Source organism: Lithobates pipiens, unplaced genomic scaffold, assembly GCF_037356315.1.
Source record: "Lithobates pipiens isolate NorthernLeopardFrog02 unplaced genomic scaffold, aLitPip1_a1.2 Scaffold_27, whole genome shotgun sequence".
Classification (NCBI taxonomy): Eukaryota; Metazoa; Chordata; class Amphibia; order Anura; family Ranidae; genus Lithobates; species Lithobates pipiens.
In genome coordinates, this window is record NW_027507788.1 from 138,327,986 (window position 1) to 138,345,158 (window position 17,173).

General features: G+C 44.5%; 2 long non-coding RNA genes across 2 annotated transcripts in view; one reads left to right on the forward strand and one right to left on the reverse strand.

Annotated features, from left to right (window-relative positions):
• Positions 1-17,173, reverse strand: part of LOC143933229 (uncharacterized) — a 78,152-nt gene that overhangs the window by 41,231 nt on the left and 19,748 nt on the right. The window lies entirely within an intron of this gene.
• On the forward strand, positions 2,202-3,058 carry LOC143933228 (uncharacterized). Its single transcript, XR_013263063.1, has 2 exons — positions 2,202-2,389; positions 2,623-3,058. It is a non-coding gene; the product is annotated as an uncharacterized LOC143933228 (long non-coding RNA).

Genomic DNA, 17,173 nt, shown 5'->3' on the forward strand with positions numbered 1-17,173 from the left:
TTTGTGCTTAGACACAATATTTTCCAGTTTGATCAGACCCATTACCTCCAGGTGCAGGGGGTTGCGATGGGGACCAAATGTGCCCCATCGTATGCCAACCTGTACCTGGGGGGATGGGAAAAAGAACTATTTTCGCGAGAAGATATGATACCAATGATTGAAAAGGTCCTTGCCTGGTATAGGTATTTGGATGATATTCTTATTTTTTGGTCTGGAACTGAAATTGAATTAAACCAATTTTTTCAACAAATTTTGATTAATGACTATAACCTCTATTTTACTCTCAAATATGACAGAAGGGAGGTGGAATTTTTAGACCTAAAGATCCATGTTGACTCTGAAGGCCTATTGACCTCCTCTATCTTTAGGAAACCGACGGCTGGAAATACTATTCTACATGCCAAAAGCTCACATCCACCATCTCTGATAAGATCTATACCGTATAGTCAGTATCTCAGGCTCAAACGAAATTGCAGTCAGGAATCAGATTATAAATTAGCAGCTAGAGAGTTACATGATAGGCTAATAGTACGTGGATATACCCATAAATGCCTGAAAAAAGCATATAATCTAGTCCAACAGAAAGATAGAAATACCCTTATTTTTACTAAAAAACCTGCTAAAATAGCTAAAACTGTAAGATTAGTTACCCAACATTCTAATCAAAATAAAAAATTTAGAGATATAATACAGACATTTTGGCCTCTATTATTGGCCGACCCAGTTGTGAAGAAATATGTTAATGAATACCCTGAGATCACCTACAAACGGGCTCCCTCTTTGAAGGACCGTTTGGTACATAGTCATTATATTGACTGTGATAATGAACCCAAAATAGGGAAATTTGGCTCCTACCCATGCGGACATTGTGATATGTGCAGATATATGGCTAGCTGTAGTAGATTTAAATTACCAAATGGAAATTGGCACCAATTAAAATCCTGTGTGACCTGCTCCACACTTGGCATAGTGTATTTGGCGCAGTGCCGGTGTGGAGGATTTTACATAGGCAAAACAAAAAGAGCCTTCGCAATACGGATGAGAGACCATATAAAACCAATTCTTAATAGAAAAATGACCACAGCAATTGGTAGGCATATAGGCCTACATCATGACTTTAACCCAGACTATATTAGATTCCAGGCTTTAGATCATGTCCCACTCTCTTCAAGAGGGGGGAGTGTTGACAAAAAACTTTTACAAATAGAAGCAAGATGGATATATAAGTTAAAGGCAATAATATTCCCTGGGTTTAATGAAAATTTGAGTTATCGATCCTTTCTTTGAGGATCTTTGGTCTGGGTGGGGTGTGGGGGGGGGGGGGGGATATTTGCTGTGTTTTTCCCTTGTTTAGTTTTGTTTTGTTTTGTCCTGTTTTTTATTAATTATTATTTACATAATTATATATCATTCTGATATATCGGATATATTTATAGTTGTCTGTGATATCCTAGATTATTGATATTAAAATAGACTGTGAATTTTGTTTTTGGGACACGAAATGGGGTTTTCTAATAAATATATATACGGATTTCGCGATTAATTTGGTCCATTATCGCGATTGCACCGATTGATATATTGGGGTATATAAACATATATCTCTTTGCTCCCCCGGCTTTTATTTAAAAACAATTTCCATTCCCCATGTGTGGTCTGTCATGCGACTCATGATTGTTTGAGTATCGCATGTAATTATGATGCATGACTCCTGGTCGGCAGCTTTTGGCACTTTGGCATTGGAGAGGAGCATATGGACGCCCGAGGGCACCTTTACTGGATCGGATTTTATCTGGTTTGGCGGGTTGCCCACCGGTTAGCGGTGATCCCTGCGTGCGAGACAGGGAAACATACACTCTTGGAGCAATATGAGGGTGCTAGCCAGAGCATTGCATTAGCTGCGCTCTGGCTGTCCCCTCCTATACGTTTCCCTGAATACCGGTGTTTGCACCGAGGCCTTGTGGGAAATGTAGTCTCCAGATTCCCCTAATGGCTCTCTCGCGCATGCGCACTGCCGCTGTTTACGTCCGCATCGAGCCGGTGACGTCAGACGCCGGCTCGATGGGCGGCGGTATATATATTGGGACACAAAACATTCGGCTCTATTGTGGGGGAGCCGTGCTAGGAGGAGGTCCACGTTTGCTGGCTGGTTAGTAACTTTAACATTTTATTGCTGAGAATGAATTTCTTTCTTTTTTCACACTTTAATTAATGGTAAATGCATTTTTCCTTCCTAGATATCGTGCAAACAGGTTGTAGAGCCCATGTGAGTGTGCTATCATTCTGGGCTTATCTTAATTTGAAGGAGAATTCCCTATATACTTTGGTGGACATAATATAAAATCTGGGAAATAAAACATATTAAGGAAACTCTACTTTATCGTCAGTAAATGTAAGTGGTATGTATTTAAATAAAAAGTAATTGGGCCCCACTAGTATAAAATATTTATTTAAATTAAAAATGCAAAAAATTTGAAAATGACTGCTATACTAGAATAAAATATTTTTTTAAAAAGGCTATAGGTTACTCCTATATATTGACTATAGTATAAAATAAAATAACAACATAGCTCTTATGTATAAATAGTAGGCTGACATATGATATAATTTTTCTGTCCCAATTAGCCGCCGTCTATGCCCTCTCCAGCTATATTGCCTGGCTGCTGTACTTGTTGCCCTGCATTCTTCTATCCATCTGGTAGTCATATAACTTTTCCTGGGGTACGAATGGGTCGGTAAAATGGGGGTGAGCATATTTCCATCATTTTTTTGAACCTTACTCGTGTCCTTTAAACACTATATATGCCGATTACCTGTATGAACTATGTATAATGAAATGTACTTTGTGTAATTAATCTATGTTTTCTCTTTTTGAATTTATTATGTTGGTAGTTGGCTTATCCTCTGATGAAGCATTAAGCGAAACATGTCGGGATAAATCAATCGCAACTACCTCAACTTTACCATCTATTGGACCACAAAGTTGTATATAACCTCAGTATGATTATACAGATCACTGCTCTGTTTTTATGAACTATGTATAAATAAATTTTGTAATTTTTTTAATATGAATATAGTTTGATTTATTGCACCGTTAACATCCCACTCTCTTAGGCTTGGTTTACCTTTAAAAAAAACCTTTTTTGATATTTCTAAAAAGGGATGAGGTGTCAATTAATGGGGTACTGATGGAGGTTTGAATCATTTCGTTGTTTGACTTTAAATAATAATGTATAATATATAAAAATGGATCAATAGATATAATGTCCTTTAAGTCAGTGGTCATCAACCCTGTCCTCAGGGCCCACTAACAGGCCAGATTTGCAAGATAATTGAAATACATCAAAAGTGATATCATTTGCTGCTCAGCAGAGGTGTAACTAGAAACCTCAGGGCCCCGTTGCAAGAAATCAGGATGGACCAGGCCCCCCCCCGAAAAGCATGATTTTGATACTATATTTTTCTCCACTGTACAACAAAGTAAAACATTTTTGTTTCTGATTTCAACTTACCATAACTGTCAAGAGGAAGCTTCTATTAACAACAACCTTATCCGTGCCCAAAAATGCAGCCTGCCTGTGTCCACCAGTGCAGCCTGTGTTCCCAGTGCACAGGCATGAACTGGCCATCGGGACTACCGGAAGTTTCACGGTGGGCCGAATGGCTCAGTGGGCCAGTCAGGTGCAGTCCTGGAGCCGCTCCTCTCTGACAGTGAGTGGTCGCGATCTCACTCCTGTCAGGAGGAGCTGCTTCTGTCACTTGCTGGAGAGGGCATTAGGCATTATGCTCCCTCCAGCCTGCAGGGGGAGATAGTTGGCAGACTTTCCTTCCTCTCTCCCCTTATCATTTGTTATCACTTGAATGGAGAGAGGAACAGAAGCTGCCTTCAAAACTGTGAGTACATGTGGGAGGGGGAGGAGAGGGAGGACACTGATGTGAAGGGGTTTTTTTTTTTTAATAACATTTTATTGAAAAAAGAGTGTATTACAGAGTGGTGTAATCAGCAAGTACAAAATTTTTTTCGGATAATGTACAAGTTAGATAGATTAACAAAATAGATCACATATTGGTGCAGGAGCACAAGTATCATAAGCCAAGAACAGAGAGTACCCCTCTCCCTTTCAAAAGATAGAAGGGTATGAGGAAGCTTTGGCTGGATGGATCTGATAATAATAAGGCACTATGTTAACCTCATAAAGAAACAGGGTATAATACAAATCAAAATGAAAGCTGTGAGGAGGGGGGGGGGGGGGTTCTCAAGTCCGCGATCCTGTTGTGGGTAGCTATCCGGTAGTAGAGAGGGTTTTAGTTGGCAAAGGTCCTTTATAGACAAAGGAGTGTTCATCAAGGTGAGTTCGTTCTTGAGGAGTGAGCTGCGATATAATAAAAGAGTCCCATCTGCTGTGGAAGCGCCGTTTGGCTGACTTGTGAGCCAGATTGGTGTTGAGTTTGTCATGGAATAGAAACTGCAGGAGATCTCTGTTGACCTGGGAGACGGAGGGTTTGGAAGTAGAAGTCCAGTTGGCCAATATGGCCCTCCTTGCTAGCAGGAGACAGATCAAGGCCCATTCCTTCCCCTGTGGGCTGAGAGTGGTTGACCAAGGAAGTAGTGTAGGATCCCAGTGCCCGAAGATAAGGAGTAGCGGGTCTTTAGGAAGCTGTAGCAGCGTAATCTGAAATACATATGCCAGGATTTGGTCCCAAAAAGCAGAGATAAAAGTGCAGGTCCAAAAGCTGTGCGTAAGAGAAGGCTTAGGTTGGTGACACAAAGGGCATAATGACGACGAGGCTGAACGTGGTTGGGTGGATGGGAGGAAGGGAATATGCGCTCGGTGAGCAATTTTCAGCTGGGTTTCCCTCCAAGACTCGTTCGGAACCAAGTTGTATACGGAGTTGAGGCCGTGAAGTATCTTGTCCACTATGTCATCATCCGGGAAGTCTTTTGCCCATTGGACATTGAGGATGAATCCAGAGAAGGTGTTGTTTTTAAAAGTAGCGGCTTGTAAATGTCGTAAATCTTGTAGGAGTCCTTTTGTATGAGTGTCTCGAGGAATGATGATGTAAATCTCGTGGATTCGTCTCTGCAGGCTTTATGAAGAAAACTAAGACATTGCCCATAGTGGAAGGCAGATGCATCGGTGAGAGAGAATTTGGCGGCCAGGGAACGAAACGGTATTGCTCGGCCTGAATCTGGATCACAAAGGGAGAAGAAAGTAGTGAGACCCTTTTGACGCCACAAATCAAAAGGCTGGCATTCCAGTCCTGGGGAAAAACTCGGGTTGCCCTGTATCGGGAGGAATTTTGAGATGAAAGGAGAGAGTCGGAGGCATTTCCTCGCCTCCCTCCAGGCAATAGCGGTATCTCTTATTAAAAGGTTGTGTTGATGCGGTGTCGGTAGAGATTTCCACTTACAGTGAAGAAGAGCTGTTAGGGAGTAGGGGCGAACCATTTCAGCCTTCAGCTGGTAGTTAGAGCAGTGGGATTTTTGGGTTATCCAGTCCATGCCCACCCTCAAAAGACAAGCAAGGTTATACAATCTGAGGTTTGGAAGACTAATACCGCCTTCGGTCCTGGGAAGATGGAGTTTTGAGAAGGCTATGCGTGGTCGCTTGTTTCGCCAGATACATTTTGATATCGCAGAGTTCAAAATTTTGGAATCTTTGTGTCTTATAAGTAAAGGTATCGTCTGGAGAGGGTACAGTAGGCGTGCGAAACTGACCATTTTCACCAAATGGCATCTTCCCAGGAGCGAGAGGGGCAGATCCATCCAGTTGTCTAATTTTAGAGTAATTAATACGTAAACCTGAACATTTTCTGAATTGGTCAAAGGTGCATTTTATTGTGGGCATGTCTGCGGATGGATTAGCGGAGAAAATGAGGACATCATCTGCAAAAAGAGATGTCCTCAGTTCCTGTTCCCCTATTTTTATGCCATGTAGTGGGGCTACTGTTAACAGATATCTGGAAAGTGGTTCCAGAGCTATATTAAAGAAGAGAGGGGATAGGGGGCAGCCCTGTCTCGTGCCTTTGTGTAGACGAAATTTGCTTGAGAGGAGGCCGGCGGCCACTAGTCTGGCTGCTGGTGAGGCGTACATGGAGCTTATTAAGTGAAAAAAAGGGCCAGAGAATCCCATTTTGCTCAAAACCATGGAAAGCCACTCGAAACTCACGTTGTCAAAAGCCTTTTCAGTGTCAAGAGTAATAATGGCAAAGTTACCCTTTGGGTTGCATCTGGCATGTTCTAGCGCCATCATCACCTTTCTGATGTTAATCGATGCCGTTCTGCCCTTTACAAAGCCGGACTGGGCAGGATGGATCAGAAAAGGGATGATGTTGGCCAGTCTCGTGGCTACTATTTTGGAAAGAATTTTGACATCGAGATTTAGAAGTGAGATGGGCCTGTAAGAGCCGGGTTCTTGTGGATCCTTCCCCTTTTTTTCTAGTAATTTAACGATTGCCTGGTTGCCCGTGGGTAAATAGGGGCCACCAGACCACATGTGGTGATATACATCTTTAAGAGTAGGTGCTAAGAGCGAGTTCAGGGATTTGTAAAATTCGCCTGTTAGGCCGTCTGGGCCCGGGGCTTTAGAGGAGGCTAAGTTACGGATCGTGGAGGTTATTTCTGAAAGAGAGATGGGGGCGTTAAGGGAGTCTAGTTGTGAGGAGGATATTTTGGTCAGCTCCACTTTGTCCAGGAAGTAGCGTGCCGAATGTTTGTCAATGGGGTCAGCTGCATAAAGCGCAGAGTAATAGCGCAGCATGGCCGAGTTTATACCTTTTTGCGTGGTTGTTACTGTGCCATCCGGCTCACGGATAGAGGGGATGATAGTTGGGCGGTAGGGTCCCTTGCATAGTTGGGCTAGAAGTTTACCTGCCTTGTTCCCAAATTTATGGAGAGTGGCATCAAGGTGAGCTCTCTTGGTAGATTCCAGGGTGTCGGCCCAGGTGTCAAAAGACTGTTTGGCTATTTGCCAAGCAGTCCAGTTTTCAGGGGAGTCATGAGTATAGAGCGCTCGTTGAGCCTGGTGAAGTCTGGAACTGGAGGTGTTATAATTAAGGTGTGCGTTTTTTTTTAAGGATGATGCATAGGAAATGATGCTTGAGGAAAGCTTTCCCCGCATCCCAGAACAGATTTGAGTTGTCAGAGTGAGTCGCATTCATTTGCGTATAAAGAAGCCATTCTTTTGTGATGTAGGTATGGAAGTCCGCATTATGTTGGAGGAAGGAGGGAAAACGCCAGATTTTGGGATTAGGGTGGATGTGAGGGGTCTCCACGGATACAGAAATGTGAGCATGGTCAGAGATAGCTATATCGTGAATCTCCGCTTCTGGGAGTAGGGGGAGTAAATCGTTGGAGCAGAATAAATAATCAATCCTGGTGAAGACATTGTGTGGGTGAGAGTAGAAGGAGAATTCCCTATCGGTCGAGTGGTGCAGCCGCCATACGTCATGGAGGCGAAGAGATTCCATTGTTAATGCTAGCATCGTGATGTTTATGGGGGTTGGGAGTGGGTTGTGGCGCAGGTGAGAGGATCTGTCATCCAGCGGGTGTATCATAGAATTAAAATCACCCCCAACGAGCTGGGGAAGTTGGGGATAGCGTAGAAGCCAAGTGGTTAGTGTGTTGAAGAATTGCTTCGTGGGGCTGTTAGGGGCATAAATGTTAGATAATACTAGCTCTTTCGTCCCTATAAGGACGCAAATAGATATAAGTCTACCCTGGTTATCCGTGTCAGTAGATAGGATTTTACATGAAAGATGCTTGTGTATGAGGATAAGAACTCCTGCTTTACGGCCAAGGGCCTCAGAGCCAACCACCGTACCAACCCAGAGTTTCCTCATCCGAGCAAAGTCGGGTGAGGAAAGGTGGGACTCCTGAAGCAACACTATATCTGTCTTGAGCTGTTTGAGATGGCGAAGGACCTTCATTCTTTTAAAGGGGGAACAAAGGCCCTTCACATTCCACGAGATTATTCGCAGCATGGTTGGATTTTAATGGAGATATGTGTTACATGTAATAGAGTTACTAGGATGCGGGAACCTGGGTGTGAGAGATAAGCTACACTGGAGCAAGCCTGTTGGGCCCTAGGTAAGGGGGTAACAGGTGATGACGCATCAAAAGCGGCCTGAGTGGGGAGAAGGAGAGAGTGAGGCCGCTTACACACGCGGGGACTGTTCGCTCAACTTTGTCCGCTGAACAGTGTTTCGGCGGACAGTCCGCTCGTGTGTGGGCTTCAGCGGACAGTTTCAGCGGACAGTCTGACGAACAAAGTTTTTCGGAAATTCCGAAAAACTGTCCGCTGAAACTTGGTTTGAGCGGACAGTCCGCCCGTGTGTAGGCTTGTTCGTCAAACTAAGTCTCGCGCATGCTCAGAAAGAATTTACACGCCGAAGGTTGCATTGCAGTGTATAGGACGTCGTTTTCTAGTCCCGTCATATGCGCCGTTCACGTCATCGCGCACGGTTTCAGCGGACTGTTCGTTCGTCGTGTGTGGGCAAGTCCGTCCATGCTAATTTTGAGCGGACTGTCCGCTGAAACTGTTTGACGAACAAAGTTGAGCGAACAGTCCCCGCGTGTGTACGCGGCCTAAGGGGGGGGGGGGGGGAATGAATACCAAAAGTAGAGTAGACAGAAATAAATACAAAAATTAACCAACTTCGCTTTTTTCCGCATGGGGATCACTGTGAAGACCAGCTCCCATAACCAGCCCCGTGTCTGATGTGAGGGAATAGGAAATATCATCAGTGCAGTCGGGACATCAGAGCGTGCTTAAAGGTTAGCACAGAGATACCTAGGGTAAGAGCACATGCGTGCTTGCAGAAAGAACCAAACAGTCAGTATCATTGAATACATAAAACATTTTTAGATACGATATTAAGAAAACGTCCAAAAAAAGAAACAGGAGGACAACAGAAAAAAAAATGAGAACCGGGATGCAGGTAGAAGCAACCCCATAACTTTTCAACCCAAAACGGATACTACCTGAGAGGTGTGGACGGTCCAGGAGGGAAAGTCCAAGATCAGTTCACCTTGCCCAGGTAGGAGGGGTGGACAGGCAGGGCCACAAAACAAGACGGGGTTGTGAGAGGAGACAACGTTGACATCTTTGCCCCTCAACGTGCAGTTGAGCCGTGTTGCGTTGGACCTGAGGTCCTGAAGCGCTTGGGAGAGTCTTTTCTCGGGCTCCTTTGGTCCAGAGCCCGGTTGACTGGGGCGGCTTTGGGTGTGGGGCTGGGGTGAGAGCCCAAGCATAGGGATTTCAGGAAGGAAGATGCCTCTTCTGGATCTTGAAAAGAGAGTTGCTCGCCGATGGGTGTTTTGATCCGCAGAACGGCCGGGAACGCCAGGGTAAACTTAAATTGTCGTTGGTGAAGTTCTGTGCTGAAAGGCCTTACGTTTCTTGGAGACGTCCACCGAGTAGTCGGCAAAGATCAAAATTTTGATTCCATCAAGCTGCAAGGATCTGGACTGTCGGTATTGCTGCAGTATGGCGGCCTTGTCTGAATAGTTGAGGTATTTAGCATTTATCGGGCGTGGGGATTTGCGTTCAGAGTTGAAGGCTCCCACACGGTGTGCACGTTCCAAGGTACATGGGCCTCCCAGACCCAGTGCTTCAGGGATGCGATGGGCACAGAGCTCTGATAGAGCAAATTGGTGAAGCGATTCGGGTATTCCTACAAATCGCAGGTTGCTCCTCCTGGACCTATTTTCGAGGTCATCGAGTTTTTCTAGTATATATTTGTTCGTTCTGTCTTGGGCATGTTCCAGAGATTGTGTCTGGTAGAGTTCTTCTTCAAGATTAGAGATACAGTGTTTTGCCTCATTCAATCTAGAGGCATGTTCCCCTAGCTGAGTCTGAAACTTTTGCATGCCTGAGCTGACAGCCTTCTCCACTGAAGCAGCAATCATAGGAGAGAGGAGAGCAGCTACAGTCTGGGCCAGGAGTTCAGTGTGTTGGTCTTGTAATGGCGGAGGTATGTGAGGCTGCTGAATAAATGGAGATGTTGCAGGGCCAGAGGATGGTGGAGGGTCCTGGGGCTGTTGAGGTAGCGTGGCCCTGAGATTTGGCTGTGTTGTGGGCTGATCGCCTACCTCCATTGCTGGCGCCATCTCCACTGTGTGGGCCGCACCGGTCGGATCCGTGTAGGCCGAAGCCGGGGCCTCAATTTGCGGCTGAGCCGGCCGCGCGGTGGCGGTCGCGTACGATCGTGGCCCGTTTTTTCGACAAACCGCTCCATCTCGTGACCGGAGTCATAGGGAAGGCGGCTGGAGGTGTTTAGGGCGAAAAACGCAGATTTTGCAGGCCAAAAAGAAGGGCAGTTTGCGGGAGCTGTGAGGAGAGACAGATACTCCATGCGGCGCCGGAACCGGAAGTTGAAGGGGGCTTCTGATGGGGACTCTAATGTGCAGGGGGCTGCTGGTGGGCACTCCAATGTGAAGGGGGCTGCTGATGGGGACTCCAATGTGAAGGGGGCTTCTGATGGGGACTCTGATGTGAAGGGGGCTTCTGATGGGGACTCTGATGTGAAGGGGGCTGCTGATGGGGACTCTGATGTGAAGGGGGCTGCTGATGGGGACTCTGATGGGAAGGTGGTGGGGACACATTGATATAAGGGGGATGCTGTTGGGGACACTCAAAATTAAAGTGGTCCTGTCATGATGAAGTCAAGGGCCAAATTTTTGTCCCAGTCCAGCCCTGCCAGTGCACCCTGTATCACCAATGCAACCTGTGTCCCCAGTGCAGCCTGTGTAACCGGTGCAGCCTGTGTCACCAATGCAACCTGTGTCCCCAATGCAGCCTGTGTCACCAGTGCAACCTGTGTCCCCAATGCAACCTATGTCCCCAGTGCAGCCTGTGTCACCAGTGCAGCCTGTGTCCCCAGTGCAGTCTGTGTCCCCAAGTGCAGCCTGTGTCCCCAGTGCAGCCTGTGTCCCCAGTGTAACCTGTGCCACCAATGCAGTCTGTGTCCCCAGTGCAGCCTATGTCCCCAGTGCAGCCTGTGTCCCCAGTGCAGCCTGTGTCCCCAGTGCAGCCTGTGTCCCCAGTGCAGTCTGTGTCCCCAGTGCAGTCTGTCACCAGTGCAGCCTGTGTCCCCAGTGCAACTTGTGTCCCCAGTGCAGCCTGTGTCACCAATGCCGCCTGTGTCACCAATGCAGCCCTGTGTCACGAATGCAGTGGTGGTACTGGAGGGGGGGTGGTGGTACTGGAGGGGAATGGCAGTGGTAGTGGAGGGGGGTAATGGTGATACTGGAAGGGGGGTGGTGGTACTGGAGGTGGATGGTGGTGGTACTGGAGGGCGGTGGTGGTGGTACTGGAGGGGGGGTGGTGGTGGTACTGGAGGGGGGGGTGGTGGTGGTACTGGAGGGGGGTGGTGGTAATGGAGGGGGGGTAGTGGTGGTAATGGAGGGGGACCTCTTACTGATCCCATCCCCCCACCACCACCACCACCACCACTTATCTCATCCCTATCCCCCCACCCCCCATCACCTCTGTTGTAGAGGGGATGGGGGATAGGGATAAGATCAGTGGTGGTGGTGGAGGGATGGGATCAGTAAGAGGTAGAGCCGCAGAGGTGATGGAGGTTGGGATTGATCGATTGCAATGCAAAATGGTGACTTAACGCCAATCAATCGATTCCCCCTCCTCAGAAATTATCCTTCACAGCGTGCCTCCTCCAGGAACCACCACCATAGGTACTCTACACACTGCGCAGTTGCAGAGGGGTGAGCTCCTCCCGGGCCTTCACTGAATTGGTCTGCTGAGTTTTTTCCTTGTCCGCCCTGCCTCTGGATAGGTGGGAGCGGAGCCCGCAAACAGTCTCTCAGCGCTTCTCTCTCACGGTCTCTTCCCTCATAGCGGGTGAATGCCCCCTTCCCCATGGCATGAACCCGACAGTCAGACACGGACACACACCCTGGACATTCAGGTGGACCCCTCACGCAGTGGGCGGGCGGGTGGCCGGTGGGCCCCCTGAAATGGCGAAGAACTACAGGGCCCAGTCGCACTTGCTACTCTTGCGACCCTGATAATTCCGCCACTGCTACTCAGTGATTGCAGTATTCTAGTCTGCATCTCCCGAAGGTAATACATAAAACCTGGCCTGTTAGTGGGCCCTGAGGACAGGGTTGATGACCACTGCTTTAAGTGACACTGTAAAGTGACTGGTAAAAAAAATGTCTTGTAAATTATTTTCCAAAGTGACAAAATAAATCACATGTTCCATGCAAAGTAGTGAGTAACACTTGTGCTCCCCTCTCGGTTCCACACTCACCAGACAGCTGCACCTCTGCAGGGGTAAAACGCATATAATCAGTTCTATCCTTAATCCTGATGTCCAAAGGAATGGTCTCCTTCACAATGTATCAGATCGCGGGATATCCACATATGGATGGAGAGAATAAACACTCATTGTGTAATCCGATAGGGAATTTATTGTATCAAAATATATAAAAAAGCACTACAAACTTGCTGGGAACAAATAAAAACAGCAAGTCCGTAGGTCTGGGATGGAGTGCGTTCCACAGACTAGGTATAACGAAAACAGAAGTACCAGAAGTGACGTGATTGCATATCAAGCTACGCCTTAAGCGCTTTGTCATCAGATGCCGTCAGAAGTGGTGCCATCTTGGTATACCTCACATCTTTTATAGTAGGCAGAGTGGCCAGACTAGCCCCTTGTAATCATCCATACTAATCCAAAAGTCACAGGGTTATAAGAACACTTTATTGCGTGGCAGAGAGATAACTCACGTGAAAAGTATCACTACTTAACACGGTTGATTAGGTCAAAAACAATTAAAAAACAAAAACAAATCAAAGCAAAAACACTTCACATTAAATAATCAAATCCACAAGGAAGAGAGTGGGGACTGCAAAGGAGCTCCCAACCCCCCCCCCCCCTCCAGTGGCCGGAAAGGGAACTAAATGAAGAATTTTATTTTCCCAGGCAACTCCTTGTACTCTATCACAAACCAGATATTATCTTGTAAAACTTTCAATGTATATAAACTTGGTGACTCCAATCAATTGAATGAATAACATATTAATCCATAACAAAAGATATATTGCATATGAAATACAATTATAAATATAAAAAATATATATGTGAATTATAAATAAAAACATCATAACTGGTCAGGAGGTAACCACCATAAAAATAAATAGATAATTTACGAATGGTGGTATGAGTATACCCAATGTATCCCACCCAAGTGGTCATCAGAGAAAACTAATCAAGAAAACTATGAACTATGCGGCAAAAAAAGTTCCTAAGTAACATCTCACCCCAGGATTTAAAATTTGAAATGAAACAATTGAGGTCAATATCAACGTTGAGGCCTCCAGGATATAAAGACCCCAACCAATATATCCACTTAGTTTCATTTTGTGATACCTTTATCCTCTTATTATCACCTCTCCAATGATCTTTATTTTGATCTATTCCATAAAACGTCCTACAGCTAAAGGAACAAGCCCCTTTTTGTGATTCGGCACTGCGTCGCTTTAACTGACAATTGCGGGGTCGTACGACGTGGCTCCCAAACAAAATTGGCGTGATTTTGTTCCCACAAATAGAGCTTTCTTTTGGTGGTATTTGATCACTTCTGCGCTTTTTATTTTTTGCGCTATAAACAAAAATAGAGCGACAATTTTTTAAAAAATTCAGTATTTTTTACTTTTTGCTATAATAAATTTCCCCCAAAAATATATAAAAAAAATTTTTTTCCTCAGTTTAGGCCGATACGTATTCTTCTACATATTTTTGGTAAAAAAATCAAAAAAAATCGCAATAAGCGTTTATTGATTGGTTTGCGCAAAAGTTATAGCGTATAAAACATAGGGGATAGTTTTATGGCATTTTTATTTATTTAATTTTTTTACCAGTAATGGCGGCGATCAGTGATTTTTATTGTGACTGCGCCATTATGGCGGACATGTTGGACAATTTTGACACATTTTTGGGACCATTGGCATTAATACAGCAATCAGTGCGATTAAAAATGCACTGATTACTGTAAAAAGTGTAGGGGTTAAGTGTGTGTGTTTTTAACTGTAGGGGGCGTGGCTTGGCGTCTGACATCAGTGGTCATCTTTCCCTATAAAAGGGAACAGACGATCAGTGACAGCCTCACTAGGAAGCACGAGGAGAGGTTTGTTTACACTTACCTCTCCTTGTTCTTCAGCTCTGGTCCCGGGACCATGGTCACGGAGCTCAGGACTAGGTCGCAAGTGCCCCGCCGGCGGCGTGCGCGACCCACGGCTGGGCACTTAAAGGGCAACGTACCCGTACGTGCTTGTTCCCAGCCATGCCATTCTGCCGACGTATATCGGCGTGAGGCGGTCCTTAAGCGGTTAAAGTGTCTAGAGACCTTTCCTTATATTATTTATGTGTTCTCTAATCCTCACACATAGTGGTCCTGCCTACGTACTGTAAGTGGCATGGGCACTCAATAACATACGTGACGTGTTTATTTTTACAGGTAATTAATTATTTTATTTGGTATTCTTTATTTGTAATTCTAGATCGGAAAGAAAATTTTCCTCTGCAGTTTCTTGCTTACTCTACATGGTAAACATTTCTGACACCTGTAGAACCCTTTCATATCTGAGAACAGTTTGACGTTTTTTGGGGCATCGGTGACATTATGAACTAGATGGTTCCTGAGAGTGGGTTGTTTTTTTTTTGGAAGAATCTTGGATAGAACCTTATCTGTTTCCAAAATAGGCCAATACTTCCTAACAATATATTTAACCCCCCTGACGGTCTTCCCGAGTCTGGCTCGGGGTGGAATTTTTGTACCATTAGCGGTAACCCCGAGCCAGACTCGGGACTGCATCACTGGATCCAGGAGGAGGTTTACTTACCTTTTCCTTTGGATCCAGCGTTGTCTCCCCGCTGTACGAGCGAGCCATGCCTCGCTCGATCTATCACGGAGCCGACCTCCATGCCCTGCGAGCGTTGCGACGCACGGGGACGGAGAACGGCGCCAAATTCAAAAAGTGAAACAGACAGTATACATACAGTATAATGTAATCTTACAGATTACATTGCTGTATGTAAATATTTCACATCTCCTTTGTCCCTAGTGGTCTGTCCAGTGCCCTGCATGCAGTTTTATATAATAAAAACTGTTCTTTATGCCTGGAAACTGGAGATTGTCCATAGCAACCAAACTGTCATTTTACATCAAAAATGGTTTTAGACCAGCTAGAAAACAGCGATAATAAATTGTAATCACTTGCAGAATTGAGCGATAGTGATTTGTGGGGAGATCCGTCATCAAATACTGAAAAGTAATGACAGTGACAATTCTGCAACTGAGCAAATTTCTGTGTTTTTGATTTGATTACATTATTGAATAATTTTTATTATTGTTATATTATTATTTGGTACAATTATTTATAGTTATTTATTATATTATAATTTATGATTTCATTTTTCAAACTTTATCATACCTGGGATGTCTGCTAGACTCTGGTTTGGACAGATTTAAGAGAGTTATTCCTAAGAATTACAGAACTACTATATAAAACGCCAAATTTTCATGCAAAATAATGGTACCGCTTTTAGCACCTAAAATCCGAAATAATCGTACCACCAGGGAGGCTAACTGACTGATAATGCTTGTTAAAACCAGTTATAAAGGCTATATTGGTATAAAGTTCTGTGTTCTTGTCTTTCTTCACTAGCAATGCATTCCTACTCATACTTCAATTCATTAGGTTCTTATTTTGATATCCCTTCTCCTCAGATTTTTTAATCATGGAATCAGCTTGCATGTCTAAATCTTCAAAAGTGCAACAGTTCCTACGCAACCTCATTAGTTCACCTTTCAGAATATTTCTATTTAGGATAATAGCAGCTTGAGGTTGGTATCCATTATGGTCTGTTGGTTTGAAGAAGGTTCTAGTGTGTAGACTGTTTCCACTTTTGTATATTTGCAGGTCTAGGTAATCTGTTGATAGTCCCACTTCCCATTGAAGGAGATTCCATACTTGTTGTGATTGATCTCACCAAGAAAGACTTCCAAAGATTCTACTGACCCTTCCCAAAGAATAATCACATCATCTATGTATCTTTGGTAGAATTTGATTTGTATTAATTTATTTCCATAGATGTGTGCTTCCTCCCACATGCTCATAAAGAGGTTGGTGACCCTGGGAGCATAATAAGCTACCATTGATATGCCTTTGGTTTGAACGTAGTCATTTTTCTTATACCAGACATAATTACTCTCCATGGTCATTTTGAGGCCTTTAAGGATGAACCCAATCTGCTCTTGTCTTAACTCTGTGTTCTCATGTAATTCCTTCTCCACTCCCTTTAAACCATCTTTCTGTACTATACTGGTGTACAGTGAATTAACGTCTATTGTGGCCAGAAGACAATTCTCAGCACCTGTGATGAGGGATGGGCAAACGGTTCATCCTGAGTATAAGTTCGGGCCGAACTTTGGTTGTTCGAATGTTCCTGCAAACACAGAACAATATGCGGTGTGAGGAGAAAATTCGGAACACCGTTAAAGTCCATGGGACATTAACATGAAAAATCAAAAGTGTTCATTCTAAAGGCTTTTATGCAAGTTATTGTCATAAAAATTGTTTGGGGACCCGGGTCATGCCCCAGGGGACATGTATCAATGAAAATGTTTTTTTTTTTAAAAACTGATATTTTTTCGGGAGCAGTGATTTTAATGCTTAAAGTGAAACAATAAAAGTGAAATATTCCTTTAAATTTTCGTACCTGTCTATAGTATGCCTGTAAAGTGGCGTATTTTGCTGTGGTTAGAACAGTCCCTGCACAAAATGACATTTCTAAAGGAAAAAAAGTAAAAATCATTAAAAAAATACAGCATGCGATCCCCACAGTCCATTACCAGACCCTTTTGTACTAATATGAATATTAAGGGAAACCCCTGAACCAAAATAAAAAAAAAATTGCGGGGGGGTCCCCCCAAATTCAATACCAGGCCCTTCAGGATTGGTATGGATATTAAGGGGAACCCTGCACCAATTCTTTTTAAAAAATGGTGTAGGGGTCCCCCTCAAAATCCATACCAGACCCTTCAGGTTTGTTGTGTCAGTTTTGACACTTTTTTGGGACTATTGACATTTAGATAGTGATCAGTGCTAAAAATAGCCACTGATTACTGTGTAAATGTCACTAGCAGGGA